This window comes from Equus quagga, chromosome 14 (genome assembly GCF_021613505.1).
Source record: "Equus quagga isolate Etosha38 chromosome 14, UCLA_HA_Equagga_1.0, whole genome shotgun sequence".
Classification (NCBI taxonomy): Eukaryota; Metazoa; Chordata; class Mammalia; order Perissodactyla; family Equidae; genus Equus; species Equus quagga.
Window position 1 is genome coordinate 6,009,437 of NC_060280.1, and position 23,750 is coordinate 6,033,186.

The window sequence follows — 23,750 nt, forward strand, 5'->3', positions numbered from 1 at the left end:
AATTCTATTAAAAAATAGTCTCTTTACTGTGTACGGTTACAAATTAGAGATATAATAATAGCAAACGAAATATCATTCGTTTCCCATCATTCAAAGGAAGCCACAACTGCTGATCTTGAAGGTCCATTTCACAAAGCAGCAGGCCTGTGGGGAGCGGGGACGAGCTTGTCGAGTGCAGCTACCGCATCAGCATTCTTTGCTCAACATGGTCTCACAATTTGTATAATGTGTCTCTGTTAAGCAATTCCAGAAAATGTGCAGCTTCGCTTATTGTTCATTTCGGATATCATTTGCATTTGTTGGTGTATTGATTTAGGATTTCTACCACATTTTCTCTAAACCAAAACTATTTGAAGCAGCTTACAAGATAAATATATTGGAAAATAAGATGTGAAGGAGTAGAAGCCAAATGGGACCATGGCGAGTGAGCTGGGGCCGTGCCGCCCTCCCAGGAGAGGCTCTGCTCACACACTGTGGCACTGGAACCCACTGCACAGTTCCCCAGTAGGTGAGTTAAAATTACCTAGCTAGCACGATTTTGCACATAGAGAATTTGAAATTCATTTAAGTCAGAAAGAGCAGAAAATATTGAGCAGATGCTGATGATCTTCAAACCCATCTCCCATGCTCTGGAACTCTCCCATGCTCTGGAACTCTCTCATGCTCTGGAACTGGCGTGTCACGACTTCCCACCATTGTTCTACAGCATTAGTCACTGAGAATTATTATAACAGCAATACATTTGCATTTATTTTATGCCAGACATTTAATGCTGCTGCACACAGTTTTGAAGATGTGTGCCCCGCAATACCAATGGCATCATTCTCCTTGAAGTCCTTTTAAATTTGTGTATTCATTACAATGTTTTCTGGGTACATGGCAGGAAAGTGTTTTGAGGAAAAGAAATATGCATATTTTTCCATTCACATAAAAATATCATATGGTCAAATCATACCTCTGAAGTGTGCTTGGAGTGTTGCAAGTGTTACTGTTGATTTTGCTCCTTGTTTATGAGGGAGTATTACCCTAATTTTCAGGTGAATAAATTGAGGTTTGCAATGTTTTAACTACTTAAGATTACAGAGCTAGGTTTATCAAGCTAGGATTTGAACCAACATTTACCTGATATATATATATACAGATAAATATTCACGTATATATATGTGTGTATATATATTTATATAAATATATACACACACACACTTGAGCATGAAAAACAAAATATACATTTACAAAATAGAGAAGCATATTAGTTACCCATGTATATGCACCTACTCCAAACATTATCAATATTCTGCTATTGTTGTCCTCTCCTTACCCCTAGCCATCTATAACCTTCACACAATTTTAATCACTGTTATACCCTGAGCCAATGAACATTGGGTCATTTTCAGTGTTTGATATTTTAGTGTAAATAAAAGCTTAATATCATATTTGCATTTTAGCCTGGAAAGTGTATGAAGACTCTTGATGCTCAGGAAAATTGAGTGAAGCATCAGTAATGATGATTAATGGTGCTCTGTCACACATGGGGCACAGCATCTCCAACAAGGCAGAAATTTAGCAACAGACATTATTCCTTTCACTTAGTTTATTCAGAGAGGATCATAATCTTAATAAGGCTCAATGAGACGATGTATGACACATGTACTTATACAAAAGCTATTTATTTATTCCTAAACTACATATAAGGATCATTCCTACTGAACTGAAACAGCAAATTATTTTAATTCAAGGACATGCTGATAGATAAAAAATTTCAAATAATTTTCGACGCATCCTGAAGTTTCCAGTCTTCGTTTGTGAATATGTCTACATTTTCATATCTTCCACCTGTAATTGACTAAATCTTCTGAAGTCAGCTGTGTGGACTCCGAACAGTTGAGGACTCCATTTCTTCTCTAAGCACAAATTATACATTTAAAATCTGAGAAATGTCCTCCAATGTATTTAATACAGTTTTTCTGCATCTCAAATATCTAATTCTCAGCCATCATAACATGGCTACACAATGTATATACTCCGGAATATATTTAAACACCACAGCAAAGCAAGTAATTAGGTGTTGTACCCTCCCCTGTTTTATTAATGAGGAGAACAAAATTCAGAAATGAGCGTAACCTATTCAAGGTCACACAGCTGGTTTACACAGTCAGGTAACCAAACCAAGTCTCCTGCAATCAGACCCTTTGTTGGGTTGCCTCCTTAAGTTTGTTTTCTCTTTTACTCTTCGTCCAAATCAACTATCAAATCATACAGAATCAAGTTCCAAAATTTGTCTTTCACCTGTGTCCTAACATCCACTCGTATAGTAACTGTTCTAGTTCAGGCCAACACCATCCTTCCCTGAACCATGTACACAGCCTCCTACGTGCCATCCCCACTTCTATTTTCTTGTCCTTCCAACTGTCCTAAAAATGGCCAATAATTATTCTTCCTAAGCTATAGCTCTGATCATGTAACACTCCTGCTCAAAAGGTCTAACTCCCCATTGCATACTGAAAAAAATCAATTGCCTTTAGGATAAAATCCAGAATCCCTTATTATGGCTTTCACTGTCCTTGATCTGGGCTGTTCCTGCCACAACAGACTTACTTCACTCCCTTTTTACTTCAGAACTCCCCAATCTTCTCTAAATAACAATCAATTTTCAGTTCCTATCCACAAATGTTCTGTCCTCCCATATTAAATGTCATTTGCCCATCGACTGCCATTAAGCTGGGGGAGGGGCTGCTCAGTGTTGGACTCCTTGGGCTGGATATAAAGTCCTGTTGGAGGGTGGGTGCAAACTTGGGGTTTTAAGAAACAACACTAGATCCTCCCGTCTGTCTGGATTTCTTCCTCCTGTTGGGTATCTAAGTACATGAAAATTAACTCAAAATGGATTAAAGACTTGAATATAAGATCCGAAACCATACAACTTCTAGAAGAACACATAGGCAGTACTCCCTTTGAAATCTGTCTTAGCAGTATATTTTTGAATATCATGTCTCCTCAAGCAAGGGAAACTAAAGAAAAACAAATGGGACTGCATCAAACCGAAAAGCTCTGCACAGCAAAGGAAAACAACAACAAAATGAAAAGATAACTTAACAACAGGGAGAAAATCTTTGTAAATGCTGTATCTGAAAAGCAGTTAATATCCAAAATATATAAAGAACTCATGCATCTCAGCAACAAAAAAAATGAACAATCTGATTAAAAAATGGGGACACGATCTGAACAGACATTTTTCCAAAGAAGATATACAGGTGACCAATGGGCACATGAAAAGATGTTCAACATCACTAATTATTAGGGAAGTGCAAATCAAAACCACAATGACATTACCTCACACCCATCAGAATGGCTATTATTAAAAAGACAAGAAATAACAAGTGTTGGAGAGGATGTGGAGAAAAGGGAACCCTCATACACTCCTAGTGGGAAGATAACCTGGTGCAGCCACTATGCAAAACAGTATGGAGATTCCTCAAAAAATTAAAAATAGAACTACCATTTGATCTAACTTTGCACTTCTGGTATTAAAAGAACATGAGAACACCAATTTGAAAAGATATATGCACCCCTTTGTTTATTGCAGTATTATTCACAATAGCCAAGACTTGGAAACAACCTAAGTGCCCATCAACAGAGGAATGGATAAAGAAGATGTTATGTGTCTATATATGTATATATATATATATATATATATATATATACACGTACACACAGTAGAATACTACTCAGCCATAAAAAAGATGAAATCTTGCCATTTGCAACAACATGGATGGACCTTGAAGGTATTATGCTAAGTAAAATAAGTCAGACAGAGAAAGCCAAATACCGTATGATTTCACTCATACGTGGAAGACAAAAAACAATAACAACAACAAAGAAACACATAGATACAGAGAACAGATTGGTGGTTACCAGAGGGGAAGAGGGGGGAGGTGAGAAGGGCAAAGGGGTAAAAGGGTACATGTGTATTGTGATTGATGGAAACTAGACTTTGGGTGGTGAACATGATGTAGTCTACACAGAAACTGAAATATAATAATGTAACCCTGAAATTTATATAATGTTGTAAACCAATGTTACCTCAATAAAAATTAATTAATCTTTTTTGAAAATTGAAAAAATGTTGGGGATTATGTAAAGAGAGTAGGGCCCATGTCGTGTTCATCTTATGTATTCTCATAGCCTTTAGGAGGTCAGCATTTTGTAGTGTCCGTAATCATAACACTTTGGAATACAAGAGATATGGAAAATGAGACTCGGAGAGTCTGGTTTGTCTAAAGTTACACACTGAACCGACATCACAAACAGAATTAGAACCTATGTTGTCTAATCCCCAACGTTTCATACACATTATATTGAGAATATGTCGTAGTTTATGCAAAGCTTTTTCATTAAAAATTCTTTCAAATTATCCTTAACATTGTAATTTAAATGGCTCTAGTTTGTATGTCCACATGTTTGCTAGGATTTGGGGAAAAATATTCCTTAATATTTTTCTCCTTAATATTTAAATAAAAGAAATATAAAGCCAAGGGAAGCTCTTCTTACATATGATGATAAGTTCGTAACTTCACCCATAGTTCTGTGAACTCTCAGAGTCCCTTGGTCAACTTGCACTTCAATGTCCTACTCCTTTTGACTGTTTTGAAGCATTCTATGTTGACTCTTATGGATAGCCACTTCTCTTCTCTCCATGTCAACCCAAATGCCAATGACTCAAGACAATGGTGGATTGCCTATTTTACAAAAGTAATGATGGATAATGATAGAGTGACATTACATAACAGGATTTTGAAATTAGATGAATCAGAGAAAAGAACTGTAAAAAATGTGGAATTAATTATCAAAAATTATTTGCCTCGAGTTTCCCAGTCTTTCCTGTCACCAGCAATTTCTCACTTGTCAGCTTCCCACTTGTGATGGTTAATTTTGTGTGTTGACTGGATCAAGGAGGGCCCAGATACCTGGCTAAACATTATTTCCAGTTTTGTCTGTGAGGGTGTTTCCAGGTGAAATTAGCGTTAGAATCAGTGGACTCAGTAAAGTGGTTTGCCCTCCCCAAGGTGCATGGGCATCCTGCAATCCACTGAGAGCCTGAATAAAACAAATAGGCAGAAAATGGAAGAAGTCAGCTTCTCCTGTCTGGTTGCTTGAGCTGGGGGACCAATCTTCTCCTGCCCTCACTGCTGCCGGCTCTCAAGTCTTCAGACTCAGACTGGAATCTACATGATCACCTTCTCTGTTTCTCAGGCCTTCAGACTTGTGCTGAATTACACCACCAGCTTTCTTGGGTTGCCAGTTTGCAGACAGCAGATCGTGGAACTTCTGAGCCTCCATAATTGCATGAGCCAATTCCTTATAATGAATATCTTCCTCTATATACATCAAATTGGTTCTGTTTCTCTAGAGAATCCTAATACCCCCCTCCGTCACTCCTCCCAAGGTTCCCTCCACGCTGTGATGGTGTGTCCCATTAGTTATCCACCAGATTACTGTAATAGACGCTCCTTGCTAGTCTCTCTGACTTTTGCCTTCTCATCTCATTGCTTCTGAATTATAGTCTATATTTCTGCTATGTACGCTTTCTAACAGAGAAGCACGTCAAAATGGTTCCAAGTCCTCTTATGCTTCCAGGACAACATCCACATTTTTTGAATAATACATGAATCACTCCTGCTCTCTGATCTGTATCAGTTAAAGCCACTCTCCTGCTAAACTTCCATATGTATTTTATGGAAAATAACATAAGCCTCATGAAGTATACTATATTGAATACACAATTTTAAGTAATACAGTAGCCTGGGATATGGGCTGCATAATTGACTCAGCTGTTTAAAAGGAGTCTGATTCCCAAAGGATTAACTCATTAAAGCCACATACGGTGTGATTCCAAGTCCCAACTAAGTTATATTTATCACTAAAGTTTAAATTAGATGTGAGCAGATATCAATAAAAATTGACCTAACCCACAGAATAGTGAAGAGATATATCAACACCAGTTGCATTAAATTGACTATAAACTTAGAAAAACAAGATTATATTTGTAGAGATGAACCTGTAACACAAATAAACTAAAATATAATGTTATAGCTTGATCATAATCTTTAATAATAATTAGGTCCAGGCTATAAACAAACTGTATGCTATATTTTATGTATAAAAATTTTCGTCAGGGTCTGGCCCCGTGGCCGAGCGGTTAAGTTCGCGCGCTCCGCTGCAGGCGGCCCAGTGTTTCGTTGGTTCGAATCCTGGGCGCAGACATGACACTGCTCATCAAACCACGCTGAGGCAGCGTCCCACATACCACAACTAGAAGGACCCACAACGAAGAATATACAACTATGTACCGGGGGGGTTTGGGGGAGAAAAAGGAAAAAATAAAAATAAAAAAAAATTTTTCGTCAAAGGAGCGATTTAATGAAATTTTCATCAAAGCAAAGCATGCCTGGGATTGGGATAGAGAAATCCGAAGGACATTGGTTTGCTGTGGGTAGGAATAGTTCACATGACTTCCTTAGAATCTAGGTGAACTGGAACAAAACGTTTCTCCCTCTTGTGCTCTATTTATAAAATGACATCCTGACTGCTAGTGGGATTTCCAGGTGCCTAAATACTGGGAAAAGAAAACCTTTTTAGAACTCAAACATTTCAGTTACTGAAAAGGAAAAACATTGGCCCTTTAGTTCTCCCATTTTCATTTTCCCCTGATTCAACACACTTTGTAATGACTAAGGAAAAAAAAAAAAAAAGCCCTTAATCCTAAAGGCTGAGAAATAGATTTGGATTATAGTGAATCAATTCATGTTTGCTTTTTTTTATCTTTTTTTAAAGATTTTTTTTTCCTTTTTCTCTCCAAAGCCCCCCAGTACATAGCTGTATTTTCTTCATTGTGGGTCCTCCTAGTTGTGGCATGTGGGACGCTGCCTCAGCGTGGTTTGATGAGCAGTGCTATGTCCGCGCCCAGGATTCAAACCAACGAAACACTGGGCCGCCTGCAGCGGAGCGCGAGAACTTAATCACTTGGTCACGGGGCCAGCCCCTCAATTCATGTTTTGACCCAAGAAAGTTCTGCATAAATGAACAGCTACCAAAAATGACTTCTCTTTTTCTCTCGTATTCTTCAATGTCCTTTCAGGGGTTTATTTGATTTGTTCTCCCAGTTTGTTGGCACAGTCCTTAGAAAGCTTTGCAAACAATGGACATTGTCCAGCTGTGCATGGGGGCGATATGAACGATGTTGCTATGTGGAAATAAACTAATAATAGTTTACTGCATTGAGAAGCATGCAATTAATTTTTCTAAGAAAATGGAGGAGCCAGTCTGAAACCTTCCCGACCAGGTGAAAGCTTTTCTGAATAGTTCATAAGAACCGGAAATCAAATCACATGAATGTGCTTATCTTATAACTTCAGTACACCTTTTAAGAAATAATGGACGCTCAAAACTGCATTGTGTTTCTTGGAATTAGTGATATTAAACTTCTCCTAGCTACTCAACAGTTGTCTTCCTTACATGCCTATTCTTTCACACATTTAACAAATATCTATCAAAAAACACTTGTCCTCAGCGCAAGTCAGAGCTTGAAGATCGGGTGTGAATGGTTAAAGGCGTGCTGCTCAGTTTCTGCTGATAACTAGGCACAGAATGGTACACACGGAGTGAGTCGTGACAACAAGCAAAGGAGCAGCATTTTACTTAGAGACTGAATAACAATCCAGTTGACACTCTCACAAATGTATCAATATGTGGCCCAATTTTCCACTAAAGAGCCTCAGAGATTAGAATGAGAATTGAGAAATGAACAGAACAGAGACCCAGAACGGTTAGATCATGAAGATTAAGAAGTCACCCCTGGGAGGGCCAGCCCACAGGCATAGTGGTTAGGTTCCTGCGCTCCGATTCAGCAGCCCAGGATTCATGGGTTCGGATCCTGTGCACCACTTGTCAAGCCATGCTGCAGTGGTGTCCCACATACAGAATGGAGGAAGATTGGCACAGATGTAAGCTCAGGGACCATCTTCCTCACCAAAAAAAAAAAAAAAAAAGAAGTCACTCTTAGGTGAATAGAAAGGTTAGCATTTTGTTAAAGCATTACAGAGAAGTAAGGCATTGATAGAAACTAATTGATCAAGATACAAGAAAGTAAATTTTGAGCCTTTGGAAATATCAGATTTTGTGTCATTTGCAAATGGAAAATATAAATAAGAATATCAGAAACACTTCATGTTGGTGTGGGCCAAAGATTGTAAGCTATCCAGAAATCATCAGCACGTGTTGAAAGGAGAGGATTTTACACCAGGCAATAACATGGGCTAAAAAATTTATTCACTTCTAGCAAAAGAAGAAGATACAAGCTTCTGTACGGATTGTATGTATGTGCCCCTATATTAACATATAAACTAGGTACTTCATATTTTTAACTAATTTGAATACAACTCAACCAGTTTGATCAACGGGAAGGAGATCTCAGAGCATCCCAAATCACAGTTAGTTTGGAATAAATTCGTAGTTTTGAGAGGCAGATTGATTGTGACATTGTGACTTCCTCAGTCCTGGTTATGCTTAGACTGTAGCTGGATCTCTTATATGTGCCTGGTGGTGTGGGCAGGTGTGGGGCATGGGCACAACGTACCCACTGACATATGGTATACACTCCATAAATGGTAGTTATACAAAATGTATTTGAAGCTGATTTTTTATAACTATATGGAATCATATGACCTATGGATCAACATTCTATCTGTCCACAGTCTTTATCTGCTCATTTACATTTTTGAAGCTCCTAGTATTACACTTGAAACTTTTTTTATTATTTTATATTTCTTTTTTAAACATTATTTTATTAAGGCCCTATTGGCTTATAACATTGTATAATTTCAGGTGTACATTATTATATATCACTTTCTGTTTAGACTGCATTGTGTTGACCACCAATAGTCTAGTTTCCATCCATCATCATACATGTGTGCCCCTTACCCCTTTTGCCCTTCCCCAACCCCCTTCCCTCTGGTAACGACCCATCTATTCTCTTTATCTATGTGTGTGTTTCTTTACCTTTCACATATGAGTGAAATCATACAGCATTTGCCTTTCTCTGTCTGACTTACTTTGCTTAGCATAAAACCTTTAAGATCCAACCATGATGCAAATGGCACAATTCTTTTCCTTTTTATGGCTGCATAGTATTCCATTGTGTGTGTGTATATATACACCATTGTGTATGTGTATATATATATATATATATATATATACACACCACATCTTTTTTGTTTTACTTTTTCTTTATGTGTATGTATCATTTTTATTCAAGAATGTGTTTATTCAAGAATCAAACTAAATATTACTTTTTCTTTATGTGTATGTATTTGCTTTACAAATAGCTACGGGGTTATTAAAACATACACACTTATTAAGGTGTCTGAACCTAATAACTTAATAAACGGAACTACTAGGTATTTCTTTTGTCCCAGGGGTATTGTGAAAAAACATTTTAAGGCACTAATGGTACCACAAACCAAACCCTGAACTAGCACAATGTCTATTGATTAAAAAATTGAACGCTTTATTTTTTTTCAATTATTTTATTGAGGTCATAATGGTTTATAACATTGTGTAATTTCAGGTGTATATTATTATTTATCAGTTTCTGTATAGACTGCATTGTGCTCATGACCAATAGTCTAACTTTTATCCTTCACTGTATACATGTGCCCCTTTATCCCTTTTGCCCACCCCCAGCCCCAATCCCTTCTGGTAACCACTGAACTGTTCTCTTTATCCATTCATTTGTTTATCTTCCACATATGAGTGAAGTCCTGTGGTGTTTGCCTTTCTCTGTCTGGCTTATTTTGCTTAACATCATACCCTCAAGGTCCATCCATATTGTTGCAAATGGGACCATATTGTCTTTCTTATGGTTGAGTAGTATTCCACTGTATATATAGACCAGATCTTCTTTATCTGTTCATCTGTTGATGGGCACTTGGGTTGCTTCCAAGTCTTGGCTATTATGAATAATGCTGCAATGAACATAGGGGTGTATAAATTATTTCAAATGATGTTTTCATGTTCTTTGGATAAATATGCAGAAGTGGAATCACTGAATATGTGGTACTTCTTAAAGTATTTTATTTTAGGCTATTTTTTTGGAATGAAAAGTTACCTCCAATTTTTTATTGTATTAAAAATGTCGCACAAATATTAGTGAGAAAAGAAATGAACTAAGATTCAATTTCTTGAATGTTTTGTTTTTCAAATTTCGTATTGACTTTTCTAAAAAAAATTAAGACTTTATTCTTTAGAGTAGTTTTAGGTTTACAACAAAATTGAGAGAGAGGTACAGAGATTTCTCATATACTCTCTGCTCCCACACATGCATAGCCTCCCTCATTATCAACATCACTCATTAGAATGGTATGTTTTTGTTTGTTTGTTTGTTTTATCAAGGATGAACCTACGTGGGCACATCATAATCACCCATAATCATCCATGGTCTACCTTAGAGTTCACTCTTGGTGTTGTACATTCTATAGGTTTGAATGAATGTACAATGACATGCATCCATCATTAGAATATCATACAGATGATTATCACTGCCCTAAAAATCCTCTTGGCTCTGTTCATCTCTCTACCCTCCCCACCCTTGGAAATCACTGATATTTTTATTATCTCCATAGTTTTGCCCTTTCCAAAATGTCCTGTAGTTGAAATCATACAGTATCTAGACTTTTCAGGTTGGCTTCTTTCACTTAGCAATATGCATTTAAGGTTCCTCTGGTCTTTCATGCCTTGATAGCTCATTTCTTTTTAGTGCTGATGAATATTTTTAAAGTGAGAAATATGAAAAATAATCTCAGATATCCATAGTGTAACTAAAGAGAAATAAAATGAGTAGTCTTAATGGAAAGGGATAGGAGTAAGAAATCTTGAAAAGCTTGCTGATCATTGTAGAAAACTGACTCAAACAAAATAAGCTTTTCAGCAATTACATCAACAGAGCCCATTTAAGCTCAAAGAAAAATCACAGATTGACACACATTCAAGATGGGAATGACCTCTGAGGTCACACTGTCCATTCTTGGGCTATTGAAGATTGTGCTCTACTTTGCTTCACAATTTATTTTTCCCATCTGGTTTATCGCATCAGACAGCGTGAACAGACACAGGAGAAAACGGCCTTCAGAGAGCACAAGTAACACCATGCTTAGCCCCACAAGGTCAGCTCAGTGAAGATTCCATATAAATTGCCACCAAATCATTCATTGGCTGCAGAAGAGTCACAGAGAGATGGTGTCCTCAGAGATGCCCAGTGTCTTCATAGACAGGACTGATTTTTCATCCATGACTTTCACAAAGCTTAGATAAGAACACTCACTAAGCAAGGAAAATTTTAATTTTGGGAAAATAAATTGAGAAAGATGGATGTATGCCCAGTTCTAGTATTTCTTTACCTCCTCCTTAGTCTTGAGTAACACTTTTTACTAAGTTTTATAGTTTTCTGGATGATACGGGACCTCAGTAAGTGTCTTCTTATGACAATGACTTTCTCAATATTACCAGTGTAATTTTCCCATAGGATCATTTTGCTACCCTATTTCTGTGAAATCCTCCTTAATCTCCTGGAGGAATTGTCATTATATCCTTGTAGAGTACAGTATATGTGATAGAATGAGTATGGATTTTAGAGTCAGCTCAAGTCTCAGCTCACTCACTTATTTTGGTGTCACCTTGAGTCATTTAGTGTATCTAGGCCTAAGTTCTCCTTTTATCATCCTGCATCAAATGGCCAGTCTTGTCTTCTAATCAATCCTAAATGATTTTTGGCATAACTATAGTTTAAAAAATCTTTAAATATGCATGACCTTCTGGTCCTTGCTGGACTAATAATGCACTAGACTCCATGCTCCCTGCCTCCAATATCATCTTCTTATGATCTTCCTGAGATATTCTAGGAAAAACCAAAACTTCTATATCTGACTTACTAATGTACCGCATTAAAATTAACAGTGACATTTTTATATTTTCAAGTACTACCACTGTTTTTAAATACTGTTATCCAAGAATAATCCCAATAGCAAGAAATAAGCAAAACCATAACTTCTCTGAAATCAAAATAAAACTATGAGAGGTATCTGGGTTGAAAAAGAAATGGCAAACATCAAAATATGCTGAAAGACTCCATAACACACTCAATATTAGTCATTATAAGCACTGTCTAAAGTCCATTCCACTGAAAACATTTGAGATGTCATCCACGTTACATTAAAAATGTATTCTGGTCAATTAATCCTAGGAAAAATTGGTTGGACAACATTATAAAGATTTGATTTTTGTTGTTTTGTTTATTGCATGACTCCTAGAATCTTTAACACATCAATATCCTGTGAGTCTCAAGAGGAAGAGATGGCACACAGTGTTTCCCAAACTTGTTGTGTCAAAGAACTCCTATACAAACAAATAGTGCACAGGTCTAGTGCTTAGAGGAGCACATTTTGGAGAATACTGGATAAATAACTCTGTCCAAAAATATTACTGCCTGGAAGACATTGCTCACACTATTAAGCAAAAAGGGGTCCATTTTCAATTATAGCTCTAAGAAAAAGGGGTGCTTCTAGACAGAAAGGACCTTAAATCCCGTTATGTGGGCCAAGAACATGGAATCCACTAGCACCAGGGGAGAATCTCTACTCCTGTAGAGAAAATGCAGCCCCTGCAGTTTAGAGAGATGACTTTTCTAGTAGAGGCAGACACTGCAACAGCACGATGCTATTACTGAAGCCAGGCACCTGAGTGTTACTGTAGATATTCAATAAGAACATGATTGTGTTTTGACCTTGCTCCCAACACAGACACAGAAGAATCTTGTCAATTTGCTGTTTTCTTTTTTAAATTGAGGAGTGACTCAAGTCTCAAGGATTTGTGAGCTTGTTTTGCAGAAGGAAGAGAATGCCTTTGGGGAGGTTGCAATCCTGGATGGCTGGCCCAGTGATGCCCAGAAGTCAGATTGCCCAGGGGCTTATCAGGAGTGACCACTTTGTTTCTTGCAGCTCCTCCTGCCAAGCCCCTTGGCTCTATAAAGCCCCTGCCTTCTGTTCTTGGGGAGGAAGCTTTGAGTGAACTCAGGCTCCTGCCTTCTCATCTTGACCAATTCGAATAAATCTTTCTCCATCTCCAAGCACCGATGTCTCAGTGTTTGTCTTGCTGCGCATTGGGCACATGAATTTGAGATTACAAGTTCAGTATCATTACCAGGAATAATAAATATTGGGAACTGTTTGCAGTAAGATCCCTAAAGGAAAGAGTGCGCTTTCAAATATAGAGCAGAGCATAAGACACAAGAGCACACAGTCTCTGTGTCAGCTACACACACAGATTTAGACTCAAATGAAAGTAATTCTTTATCCATCGTGGATAAGACATGCTGGAGACACATGTCAGCTCCCACTATAAGTTGTTGTTTTAGTTCGTGTACGTTATTTGAGTAGGCTTGTTTATATATTTCTTAATACAAAATGTGGATTCAAACATTCTTATAAATTCTTAGACAATTTTCATACAATATAAAGTTAAACACCCTCTAGAAATTGCCATAATATAGAGATGCTGGATGCTGTTAATCTTACTTGGTTAGTACCTGCAAGCATCTTGAAACCTGAATGTGCAAAAACTCATAGAGCCTCTACAGAATTCTGTCTGCATTCCTAAACATTGCAATGAACACAATGTATTCCTAAACGCAATTAAATGTGCTTTGAAATCACATTTCTCATCTGAAAAAGATAATGTATAAAAGTTTAAGTGACTTTGACATTTCTTTCCCTCTATAATCTGTGAAATATACTAGAATAGAAACTTCATGACGCCATGGATCTTTGCTGTGCTCGCTAACTGTTCCAAATAACTAGAACAGAGGTATTCAGGAAGTTTTGATGAATGGATGTCAGTAAAATTTCAGTTATGTGCTTAATAGTAAGTAAAACAGAGACACACACACTTCCACAGTCAGACAGCTGAGGAATTCCTGCTTTGCAGGATCCTTATCTGCTAGGTCTCCAAATACGCACATGCAGTCATAAGCCTACATTAAATGTTTAGTAATTTGGGGAAGGTGCCAAACATGATTTATGAAAAAAAAAGTATTTTCTTCCAGAGAAGACTCTTCATATTTGCTCATATTCAAGCTTAGATCATCTCATTAAATATTATAAACTTAGGTAAGTTTCTTGTAAATGCAAAAGGCAATTAACAAATGTTATTTAGTGAACTGATGACAATTGTTATACAGCACAGGAAACTGTTAATGTAGAGAAATTCAACACTCTCTATGAGCCTCACAGAAGAGGTGATCTCCAGAGTTATCAATTCAAAATGTTATTCTGTCTCATGTGAATTTAATTTGTTGGTGGACAAGAAGGACCCAGAGTGGGTAGAGGAAATGTCTTCCTCCCCTACAGTTATTTTGCATCAACATACTTAAAAGTCTCTACTTATTTTACTTGAACTGGACTTGACTCAACATCAATCTGAAAGATGGAAAAATTCTATAAGAAATCCACCTGAAAAAATAATTTCTGCATGTGCTATAAATAATATCACCACAAACATAAACACGTTTTCCCTCTCGGGATACTGCAATTAATTAGATGATTTTTAAAGTTCACTTTTTACATTAGTTACAAATTAGTCTTATGAGTATAGTAGGAAAATGTTAATTGAAAAAACAGAAAGAATCTTTCACTTCTAAGAGATTTTTGGCCTTCAAAGGAGCCCAGACAGACCGGAAGTCAGAGGCTTTAACCCTTCCTATATAAATCTTTAGGTCCCTGGGAAAAGTGCCAAAGATAACTCAGAATCCTTATATTTATGCCAGTGCAAACATCCTTCATATTTTTACATTTTAAGCTTAAGTAGTCACTGGTAATAACCATCTCACTCTCCAAAAGAACCTCATAAACCTAGAGAAAATTAATAAATACTAATTGATGAAATAATCCAATCATCAAAGAGGACAGGAATCTCTTAACCAAAAGCAAAACAAAGACACAACTGGGCTTTAAAATCCTGGGTTACTGAGGTGAAGAAAATCACTAAATTAGAGAATCTCATGATTGATAGGGCCCTTGGATATGATCCAGTCTACCTTCAGTGAAATGCTTCAGTCCTGCCTCTGATATAACTACGTCTATTTATAAACACTCAGCATCCATTTTACAGTGGTAAGATGATCACAGAAAACACAAGCAAAAAAGAGGGAAAGCACATATGAAAGACACGTCAGAGGACAAAGCCAGTGATCTCGAGCAGTGTGCAAAGGGGTGCTTTAACACCACTGTTTGCAGAGGCCTTTGGTTAAGGAATTGACCTACCCATTCTTTTCAGCATCTAAGACTGACTTTCCATTCCCAATGTTCATTTGAACATATGAAATGAGTGAACATACTTCAGAAAATTCGGTTTATAGGATGGGATACTAATATATTATTTTTCTAAAGAGATAACTTTCAAATAAAAATGAATCTTGGAAAGTCTATCAGAAAACATTTTGCAAAAACTAAGAGACAATTCTTAAACGTACTTTTCTGAGCCAGGAAATCATCCAGCCACACACACACACACATGCACGCACGTGCGCCTGCAGACACATATTTCATTAGTGTATTGTGAGAGTTCTACAGAATAATAAAACCATTTGGTTAAGAAGAAAATTAAATTAAAAGCACTATAAAAAACTACCATTTAAAACAGCTGTGGCAGGTACTAAAAACATGGAAGTATAATTAATCATGGCCTTTTTCTTTATCCTCTGACTTCCAGTAGAATATATATCTTGGCACTTACTGGCTTCTAGGTCATTTTAAAGCAATAACAAATGTTAATGGGTAAAGAGAATTAAAAGAAGCAAAAAAAAAAAGTCCTAGATAAATTGAAACATATATAAAACAAAAAAAACGCATTGCCAGTGTTAGCAGACTAGAGATGGACATAAATCTTATATCCAACTTTAGTCATTCTAATACAACTAATGTATAATACACCTAATATATATATGTCATATATAATAATATATACTGTATAATAATATAAAAAATATATAACAACTAATTATATATATATGTCCAATTTCTTTAGTTGCTCACTTCTGCCAATACTGGAAATCCATTATATATATATATATATATACATATATATATATACACACACGTATATGTATAACTTTTTTAGTAATCCTAATGTGACTAATATATATGTCGTATATAATAATAACTACAATGATTAATTTTCTACATGTATGTGTGTGTGTGGGTGTGTGGGTGTGTATATATACATATATATCTCCAATTTCTTTAGTTGTTCTCTCTGCCAATACAGTCATGTTTCACTTAATGCTGGGGACACATTCTATGAATGCATTGTTAGGTGATTTCATCATTGTGCAAACATCCTAAAGTGCACTTACACAAACCTAGATGGTATAGCCCACTACATGTCTAGGCTATATGGTACCAACCTTACGGGATTACTGCCATATAAGTGGTTCATCACTGAAATGACGTTGCATGGTCCATGACTGCACTGAAAGTGCTTTTTTTTCTTGTTTACTTGTATGCTTGTAAATTTATCTAGGAATATTTTTGCATCTTTAAGTTCTCTTTATTCATTAACACTTATTATTGCTTTAAAATAACCTAGGAGAAAGTAAGTGCAAAAAGAAATAAGTATTCTACTGGAAGTCAGAGGGTTAAGAAGGAGGCCATGAATAATTATACTTTAATATTTTTAGTACTTGTCACAATTGCTTTGAGTGGTCGTTTTGTGCAGAGTGTATAGTATCTAGCTAGTTATATATTTTGAATGAGTCACAGACAGAGATAATAGGACAGGAAATAATTACCCCAAGAAAGATAAAGGTCAAAATCCAGAAAGACAAGTCTTGAATTTGAGGCTACATCTGTCCTGGGTGTTTTGTTGTCAATCTAAAGTGGTGGCTGAAAGACGGAGCACTGCTTCGCACAGCCCCAAGGATGAGGAGACACAAGTTTCAACCCACTGCAGGGGCCGGGATTGCACTTCTTTCCCACAGTGTGAGTTGGAACACAAGAGGTTGCATCCCAGGAGTTAGGGCAAAATTTGTTAAAAAACAAACAAACAATAATAAAAAAAACTATCTCTTACAAGGAATACAATCCAACGTAGAGACATATGGTCAACTCAGTTCTTGAAACTAGAATAAAGTTATCCTTCGTTGCTGGTGCCTAGAGTCACCTGGTAGAAGTCAATGAAATCCTTTCTGGGATAAGCTGTAAACATCCTTGGTTTTGTGTCATTGTCACATACAATCTGTAAATGTCATTTCATGACATGTAATCAAAGATAACCTGGTAAGCAAGGAAACAGGACAAGCCAGACACTTACCATTAAGTAATTAATTTTCCTAGTTAACTGTGTCCTCTTAGGCAATTCCATTTCTGTTTGCTACAAGTCCATCTTCCCATTATCCTTCTGACGCACTGTAACCTGCCTGATATTGTGTATGAAAATGTTAATAAAATGCAGCTTGTTTGGGAGATAAAAGCACATTTCTGTCAGTATATGAAGGGAAGCCTGGCACCCAGGTAAACCCCAGTTGGGGATGTGAGGTGGATGGGCAGTGACTTGAATCTACAGGTTGCAACCCATTTAGGAGGTTATTCTGCATGTCAGTGGGAGTTCAAAATAAGCCTTCGGGGCTGGCCCCGTAGTCGAGTGGTTAAGTTTGCGCGCTCCGCTGCAGGCGGCCCAGTGTTTCGTTGGTTCGAATCCTGGGCGCGGACATGGCACTGCTCATCAGACCACGCTGAGGCAGCGTCCCACATGCCACAACCAGAAGAACCCACAACGAAGAGTGCACAACTATGTACCGGGGGGCTTTGGGGAGAAAAGGAAAAAATAAAATCTTTAACAACAACAAAAAAAAATAAGCCTTCCTTTTGCCACAACTTACAGAAATTGCATAATTCAATGCAAAGAGAACAGAGCATGCAGTCCTGGAATAAATCTTATGTATCAAGTAAACAGCTAAAGAGAGAGATCAATAAGAGCTTATCAGCATGTACTGGAAGGAAATGCAATTCTTAAAAATATCATAGGCACATATTATAATAGGGGATAAAGAAAAAGATACCTGTATTTTACTAAGAGGATAAGGGTCCTGATATAAGAAAACGACATTCCAGCCAAATGTGAAAGAACAAACACATAGTGAAAGTGGAAAAGAAACATCAAAGCCTGGAGTTCACAAGGAGGATTCCAGACTAAACAAGAAGAGGAAATCTCCTAGTCACAGTGGATATTTTTCACAAAATTTTATTGATAAAAGTATCAGAAGTCTATATCTCTAATTTTCATAATGTTCTTAGTGTTAATATCAATATTAAATTACTTTAGGAAAAACAGAAGAAACTTATAACAATATATTTTTAATATCACCCATCCTTTACATTTTTGCTTTCATAGTTTACGTATATACACATTACAAACCCAACAATATAATGAAGGAAGCTATCAAGAGTAAATGAGGACACAACTCAAAAACAAAAACACAAACAATGAAATTAAAAAATGAGCAAAGGACTTGAATTCCTCCAAAAGACATAAAAACGACCAATAAGCACATGAAAAGATACTTAACATCATTAATCATTAGGAAAATGTACATCAAAACCACAATGAGATGCCACTTCACACCCATTAGTAAAACAAAACAAAACAAAACAAAAACAGAAAATAACAAGTGTTGGCAAAGATATGGAGAAATTAGAACACTTGTGCACTGTTGGGGGGAATGTAAAATGTTACAGCTGCTATGGAAAAAAGTATGACTGTTCTTCAAAAAATTAAAAATAATATTACCATGTGACCCAGTAATTCCACTTGTGAGTATATAAACAAAGGAACTGAAACCGAAGGCTTGAAGAGACAGTTGAACACTCATGTTCGTAGCAGCATTATTCACAAAAACCACAGGATGGAAAAACCCATGTGTTTATTGATAGATGAATGAATAAATAAAATACGGTATACACATACACTCAACGTATTATTTAGCCTTAAGATGAAAGAAAATTCTGACACATGCTACTATGCTGCAACATGGATGAACCTTGAGGATATTATGTTAAGTGACATAAGCTATGACAATATGTGACTCTATGATTCCACTTACATGAGGTACCTAGAGTAGTGAAATTCATAGAGATAAAAAGTAGAATGGCAGAATGGGGAGTTATTGTCTAATGGGTACAGAGTTTTAGTTTTGCAAGATGAAGAGTTCTGGGGATGGATGATGGTGATGGTTGCACAAGAATGTGAATGCACTTAATGCCACTGAACTGGACACTTAAAAATTGTTCTAAATTTTGTCTATATTTTGCCACATTTTTTTTAAAAAGAGAAGAAGTGAGCACATCTGTGGAGATTAAATTTGGGGTTTCACAGAAGGTGAATACCCGTTCTAAGGCAACTTGATGGAGAAGAAGACAATCCATCTTTACTGCCAGATAGTGCTTCGCACAGGCTGTGCAAAATCTCCACGTGAGGCAGCCCAGGTGACGCTGAAAGATCTCCATATCAGCACTTTAAGCTCATTGCTCCATTAGAAAACCTTCTGACTCATAACGCTGCCCCTATTAGAATGCATTTGTGCTAAACTGTTTTTAATTGGCTCACTGCAGAAGTTAAACATCTGTCAGAGCCCTGCTCACTGGAATATTTCTCTACCTGTGCAATCTACACATTTTACGAATTTCCTATATTCTTGTCAAGGTGACTAGTACTTTCTCAATTTAAAAAAAATCTTTCTAATTCAAATATTATGAAAGCATATTTCTTATCTGAAAAACTAATACATTCAAGAGGAATAAAAAAATAGAAAATTGTAAAAGTAATCAGGAAACACATCTCTGTAACTTTTAACAATTCTTTTGAATCAGGCCGTCATCATCCTGCATTACTGAAATTACTTCTAGTGATTTTGAACAATAATTAAAAAAACAATTCACATTAAAGTGATGTGACTATTTCTTCCTTCTGGAAAACAATCACAAAGGAATAATATTCTTATTCTCAGATAAAAAGAATATTTAAACTAATTTTATCATTTTTATTATCAGAAATTTGAATAACATCACTTAAATCATAAAAACAGTGATAAAGAATAAAACTAACACATCTTTTTGTGTTTAGCCCCATATTGTGATCTTTCTTTCAAAATCACACAGCTTCAGCAGTAAAAGATAATTAAATAGTGAGTCTTGGAAGCCAAAAAGTGACTGTCAGACTTTAGTCCATTTTTTAATAGCTTCAATAATATAATTAAGTAAATGTATACATTAGTTGTAACTATGCAAACAATGCATGCAATTTTTATCTGCTAAGCAAGAGAATGGGTCCAAAATCCTGTATGACCACTTTACAAAATGCAACATATTTTTCAGGAAAAAAAATTGTTGAACTTCTTCCAAGTACAAAGTAATATAAATCTTATTCACTTAATGAACCTTTTATTAGAAGCTCTTGGAGGAAGCGTGGACTCCATTCATAGATTCTTGGTTGCCCCATGGCCTTGCTTCCTCTATTGTGTGACTGCATAATGTAGGTAGGTAATCAAGTGTCATTCATTTATTTTAACTTGTAGGAAACAAATCTTCAACTATTTAAGCTACTACACTGTCACGAATGAAAGTAGTTACATAGATGGAATAATAATAAAATAATTATGTATTCAGCATATAAATCAGTAATTCTCAACTTATTTTGGGCCCTGGACTCTTGATAATCTGATAAAAACTACAATTTTTCTCCTGAGAATGCATGTATATGCACATAAGACAGATACATGAATGAGAAAAACAAATCTGGCTACTGATGTTCTGCTCCTTGAATTAGAGCAGAAAGAATGTTAATCAACAAGTAAGCAACTGAATAAGCTGGTAAGATATTTTCAAAAAATGAAAGTTCTATAAACAAAAGAGAAGGAGGTGATAGAGAATGGCTGTGGTGGAGTTTACTTTAGATCAAGTGATTGGTGGGGTTGGTTAGAAGATGATGTTTGAGCTAAGATCTGATAGAGGGAAAGCCAGCTATCATGTTGTGATATAATAAGGAACATATATTTTGGTCTTTGTCATCAGCTCCTGGCTAGAGATCCTAAAACCTTTGTAATTCCCTAAGCAATAAAGATGCTAGGAGCATCTTCTGTTCTGATATTTGGTCCTTGACCCTGGTTCCTGACACAGAGCTCCTAAATCCCTTGGAATATTCTGGGTAATACTAGCATCTTTTGCTCTAATGAAGTGACTCTTGGGGGCCTTTTGGATAGCTTCAGGATGAGGGCTGGTCACGAGAAAGACCAAACCATGATTAAAAACGTGAAACTTTCACCTCCACTCCCCGTCCTCTGGGGAGTGGAAAGGGTCAGGAGATTGAGATAATCGATCATATCTACATGATAAAGCTTTCATAAAATCCTTGAACTGTGAGGTTTGGAGAGCTTGCTTGCTGGTGAATACAACTATGTGCCAGGAGGATGGTGCACCCCGCCTCTAGTGGGACAGAAGCGCCTGTGATTGGGACTCTCCTACTTCTCACGCTATGTACCTCTTCATCTGGCTGTTCATTTGTATCCATTAAAATACCCTTTGCAATGGATTAAAGACTTGAATGTAAGACCTGAAGCCATGAAACTTCTAGAAGAAAAAATAGGCAATATGCTCTTTGACATCAGTCTTAGCAGCATATTTTCAAGTACCATGTCTGACTGGGCAAGGGAAACAAAAGAAAAAATGAACAAATGAGACTACATCAAACTACAAAGCTTCTGCACAGCAAAAGAAACCATCAACAAAACAAAAAGACAACCTAACAATTGGGAGAAGATATTTGCAAACCGTATATCAGATAAGGTGTTAATATCCAAAATATACAAAGAACTCATATGTCTCAACAACAAAAAAACACAACCCAATTAAAAAATGGGCAAAAGATCTGAACAAAGATTTCTCTAAAGAAGATATAGGGATGGCCAACACGTACATGAAAAGATGTTTAACGTCATTAGCTATCTGGGAAATGCAAATCAAAACTACAATGAGGTATCACTTCACTCCGGTCAGAATGACTATAATTAACAGACAGGAAACAACAAATGTTGGAGAGAGTGTGGAGAGAAGGGAACCCTCGTACACTGCTGGTCGGAGTACAAACTGGTGTAGCCACTATGGAAAGAAGTATGGAGTTTCCTCAGAAAATTAAGAATAGATCTACCATATGATCCAGCTATTCTACTGCTGGGTATTTATCCAAAGAACTTGAAAATGCAAAGACATAAAGATATGTGCACCCCTATGTTCACAGCAGTATTATTCACAATATCCGAGACTTGGAAGCAACCTAGGTGCCAGTCAAGGGACGAATAGACAAGGAAGATGTGGTATATATAGCAAGGGAATACTACTCAGCCATAAGAAATGATGAAATCTGGCCATTTGTGACAACATGGATGGATCTTGAGGGTAATATGCTAAGTGAAATAAGTCAGAGGGAGAAAGTTACGTACTGTATGAGCTCACTTATATGTAGAAGATAAAAACAACAGCAAACAAACACACAGCAACAGACATTGGATTGGTGGTTACCAGAAGGGAAGATGGGAGGGAGGAGGGCAAAAGGGGTGATTAGGCTCACATGTGTGGTGATGGATTATGATTAGTCTTTGGGTGGTGAACATGATGTCATCTACACAGAAATCAAAATATATTATGATAAAAAATAAAATAAAATTGAAAACTAAAATAAAATACTCTTTGTAATAAATCAGCAACAGTAAGTGTTTTCGTGGGTTCTGTGAGCTGCTCTAGCAAATGGTCTAACCTGAGGAGTGAGTCATGAGAGCCCTGATTTATAACCTAGTTGGCCAGGTGACAACCTGGATTTGTGGCAGGTGTCTGAGTCAGGGGCAGTCTCGAGGGACTGAGCCCTTAACCTGACTGTGCTAACTCCAGGTAGATAGTGTTAGAACTGAATTGAATTGTAGGGACTCAGGTGGTGTCAGACTATTGGTCAGTGTGGGGTAGAGCACACACATCTGGTGTCAAAAGTGATGTGAGTATGAGAGTAAGGAATAACACATGAGTTTTCACAAATGTCAGCCATGCACAGATATTGCAAAAGAGTCCAGGCCGAGAGAACAGCAAGTGCAGAAACTCGGGGTCAGGCAGGCCCATTTCAGGTACAGAAAGAAAGCCAGCGTAACTGCACATGTTAGCCACAAGAGCACAGGGTCAAAGCGAGGCCAGGCAGCAGCAGAAGTCAACTCATAAAATGTCAGCATAAAAAGTTTGCTTCTTGGGAATCTGAACTATGTAACAGTAAAGTAATGGACCTGTTAGCAGTGGGCCCTGAAGTTAAAAAGTCCCTCTCTTGTGAGTTTTCATGAGAACCAGGGGCAAACTCGAAACACTAATGAACAGAAGGAGCTGATCAGAGAGCAAAGAGAAGGCACTGGACACCCATGAGCACAAAGACCCCGTGCAATCCCAGCCAAGGTACAAATGGAAGAAAGGGTATGGGGAGCATATTCCTAGATCTACCCTGAGTCCTGCCAAATTGTGTTTTCCACTTCTAATTAGCATGTGTCCTTATGAGAACAAATATTCGCTTCCTTGATTTCAAATGAGTGAATCTGTAAGGAAGGACAGAGAAGACAAGACAGGAGT